The sequence below is a fragment of the Monodon monoceros genome, unplaced genomic scaffold (assembly GCF_005190385.1).
Source record: "Monodon monoceros isolate NGI ecotype Baffin Bay Population unplaced genomic scaffold, NGI_Narwhal_1 Contig3109_ctg1, whole genome shotgun sequence".
NCBI classification, from domain to species: Eukaryota; Metazoa; Chordata; class Mammalia; order Artiodactyla; family Monodontidae; genus Monodon; species Monodon monoceros.
In genome coordinates this window covers 1-4,092 of record NW_021699032.1, presented here as the reverse complement: position 1 = coordinate 4,092, position 4,092 = coordinate 1, and the positions used below count along the sequence as shown (strand labels likewise).

The window sequence follows — 4,092 nt, the reverse complement described above, 5'->3', positions numbered from 1 at the left end:
GGAGACGTTGTTTTGCTTCAAAATATTTTATTCTACCTGGAAGTAGCAAATCTTCAAATTACAATTTTTTAAATGCTTTCAAATATCAATACTATAGGTGTCACAAAATCTAGAAAAATGACATTTAAAAATTAACTACTGCCAGATGTGTCTCTATAAAACTTTTCCCCCACTCTTTTAGCTATATATTCTTTAACTGCCTCCTCATACGACAGTTTATGTATTTTCGAAATAAAATTTTAAGAAATAAACTTTGCAGTTTTTAGACATAGATTTCTTGTAACATGGTTGATTAGAATTTGCTTCTAGTTATTAATAGTTTAGAAAAGTTTATTTCAGCTTCACAATTTATTATTGATAATGTCACATTAATTTTCATTGTTAACTTTGAGAAAACCTCTATGGATTACTTCCTCATAAGTATTTACTATTATAAATGCATTACTGATTTCAGTACTGCTATAGGTCTGTGCATTACAGGGATTCTGATAAAATACTCACACCATTCCATTCCACACATTGTTGATGGAGTATATTCATTTATTTATTTATTTATTTTTGGCTGTGTTGGGCCTTCGTTGCTGTGCGCAGGCTTTCTCTACTTGCAGGGACTGGGGGCCACTCTTCGTTGCGGTGCACAGGCTTCTCATTGCGGTGGCTTCTCTTGTTGCAGAGCACGGGCGCTAGGCACGGAGGCTTCAGTAGTTGTGGCTCGCAGGCTCAATAGTCGTGGCTCACGGGCTCTAGAGCGCAGGTTCCGTAGTTGTGGCACACCGGCTTAGTTGCTCCGTGGCATGTGGGATCTTCCCGGACCAGGGCTCGAACCCTTGTCCCCTGCATTGGCAGGTGGCTTCTTAACCACTGCGCCATCGGGGAAGCCCCTGGAGTATATTCCTGACAGAAGAAAATTTCCGTTTTGACTAAGCATTGATGAGAACTGAATCTTTGACTTATCTTTCACATGCCTGATGATTGAAATAATTTTCCACAGAATAGCTTCTGGTTCTGTACTTTTCAGTTGTTTTTTTCTTCTTCAAACGCACATGCTTTGAGAGCTGTGAAGTGCAAGACATGGCTATATTGTAAGGTGGTTTTTGTCCTTATGCTTCTGTGTCTTGTGCTAGGTTAAGTCAGTAGAGTAGTCAGTATGAGTACTGGAAGTTATTCCTGTAATGGGATAGTATATAGTCAATTACATACGGCGGTGTCTGAAAATCACATAATAGCCTCACTTAAAACATCTCCTTAGGGCTTCCCTGGTGGCGCAGCGGTTGAGAGTCCACCTGCCGACGCAGGGGACACGGGTTCGTGTCCCGGTCCGGGAAGATCCCACATGCCGCGGAGCGGCTAGGCCCGTGAGCCATGGCCGCTGAGCCTGTGCGTCCAGAGCCTGTGCTCCACAACGGGAGAGGCCACAACAGTGAGAGGCCCGCGTACCACAGAAAAAAGAAAATCTCCTTAGCCAGATTTCAAAAAAGCCTGTGGCCATTCCAATATGATCCAACATAGCGGAATATGATAGAAGGAAAATTGGCAAAGAAAGAGACGCTGGTCTTACCTGATGGAAGTTAAAATATCTCACTTTTGACAATTTTGCAAAAACTTATAATTCCATGAACTAATTTCTAGGGTTCTTCATAGGACCTAAAAAGGAACCCATAGAGTTGTGGAACAACAATAGAAGCTACTGTGATGAGAAGCCCAGGCACCGCAACAAAGAGTAGCCCCCGCTCGCCGCAACTAGAGAAAGCCTGCACACAACATTGAAGACCCAACATAGCCAAAATAAAAATAAATTTATTTTTAAAAAAGTAATACTCAGGTTTGAGGCATGAGAAATATGATGAGGAAAAATTAGCTAATGTTTTCAGAACTTTTTAAATATCAAACTCAGTCTCTAAGATTTTAACATTATATACAATATTGGTTACTTATTAGTGGTTTGGGAAGGCCAATTTAAAATTTTCTGATCTTACCGTATTGAAATTCATGGCCCTAATGTTTTCCTCATTGACTATATGAATGATTAAGAAAAGTCAATCATGTATTTCATTTCCAACCGGACAGAAAACAAAATTTTAAAAAGTGGACTACTGACTTGATTTCTTCTAAGGCAAATGTATAGGTAATTTTTATTCCCTGAGTAGGAGAAAAATGGTGGAAGAGGGCAGGGTTAAGAATTAAGATTTCAAGACCGTGAGAGGTAGATGGCCAACCAGAGTTCCTAAGGTTTGGTGCCTGTAACTGTTGCCGCCGCTTAAGCCTGCCAAAGCAGTGGTATGGCTGCTGCCTTCGTATTTGCTACCTCTAGAAACATTCTTGCCAGTAGTGGCGGCAGCAGGACTCAATTACCCCCTTTTCGCACTCTCTCCAGAAGCTCCAGATGGCGTCTTCCGTGGGCAACGTGGCTGACAGCACAGAACCAACGAAACATATGCTTTCCTTCCAAGGGTTAGCTGAGTTGGCACATCGAGAATATCAGGCAGGAGATTTTGAGGCAGCTGAGAGACACTGCATGCAGCTGTGGAGACAAGAGCCAGACAATACTGGAGTACTTTTATTACTTTCATCTCTACACTTCCAGTGTCGAAGGCTGGACAGATCTGCCCACTTTAGTACTCTGGCAATTAAACAGAACCCTCTTCTGGCAGAAGCCTATTCGAATTTGGGGAATGTGTACAAGGAAAGAGGGCAGTTGCAGGAAGCAATGGAGCATTACCGGCATGCATTGCATCTCAAACCAGATTTCATCGATGGCTATATTAACCTGGCAGCCGCTTTGGTAGCAGCAGGCGACATGCAAGGGGCAGTACAAGCTTACGTCTCTGCTCTTCAGTGCAATCCTGATTTGTACTGTGTTCGCAGTGACCTGGGGAACCTGCTCAAAGCCCTGGGTCGCTTGGAAGGAGCCAAGGCATGTTATTTGAAAGCAGTGGAGACGCAACCGAACTTTGCAGTAGCTTGGAGTAATCTTGGCTGTGTTTTCAATGCACAAGGGGAGATTTGGCTTGCAATTCATCACTTTGAAAAGGCTGTCACCCTTGACCCCAATTTTCTGGATGCTTATATCAATTTAGGAAATGTCTTGAAAGAGGCACGGATTTTTGACAGAGCTGTGGCAGCTTACCTTTGTGCCCTAAGCTTGAGCCCAAATCATGCAGTGGTACGTGCCAACCTGGCTTGTGTATACTATGAGCAAGGCCTGATGGATCTGGCAATAGACACCTACAGGCGAGCTATTGAATTGCAACCACATTTCCCTGATGCTTACTGCAACCTAGCCAACGCTCTGGAAGAGAAGGGCCGTGTTGCCGAAGCAGAAGATTGTTATAATACAGCTCTGCGGCTGTGCCCCACCCATGCAGACTCTCTGAATAACCTGGCCAATATCAAAGGAGACCAGGGAAACATTGAAGAGGCAGTTCGCTTGTATCGTAAAGCGTTAGAAGTCTTCCCAGAGTTTGCTGTTGCCCATTCAAATTTAGCAAGTGTATTGGAGCAGCAGGGAAAACTGCAGGAAGCTCTGATGCATTATAAGGAGGCTGTTCGAATCAGTCCTACCTTTGCTGACGCCTACTGTAACATGGGAAACACTCTAAAGGAGATGCAGGACGTTCAGGGAGCCTTGCAGTGTTATACTCGTGCCATTCAGATTAACCCTGCACTTGCGGATGCCCACAGCAATCTGGCTTCCATTCACAAGTATTCAGGGAATATTCCAGAAGCAATTGCTTCTTATCGCACTGCTCTGAAGCTTGAACCTGACTTTCCTGACGCTTATTGTGATTTGGCTCATTGCCTGCAGATTGTCTGTGATTGGACAGACTATGATGAGCGAATGAAGAAGTTGGTCAGCATTGTGGCTGACCAGCTGGAGAAGAATAGGTTGCCTTCTGTGCAGCCTCATCATAGTATGCTCTATCCTCTTTCTCATGGCTTCAGGAAGGCTATTGCTGAGAGCCATGGGAACCTCTGCTTGGATGAGATCAGTGTCCTTCATAAACCACCGTACGAACATCCAAAAGACTTGAAGCTCAGTGATGGTCGACTGCGTGTAGGATACGTGAGTTCTGACTTTGGGAATCATCCTAC

At 43.8% G+C, this 4,092-nt stretch overlaps 1 pseudogene; it reads left to right on the top strand.

Annotated features, from left to right (window-relative positions):
• Window positions 1-2,383: 2,383 nt before the first annotated feature.
• Window positions 2,384-4,084, top strand: LOC114901518 (annotated as a pseudogene).
• Window positions 4,085-4,092: the final 8 nt, after the last annotated feature.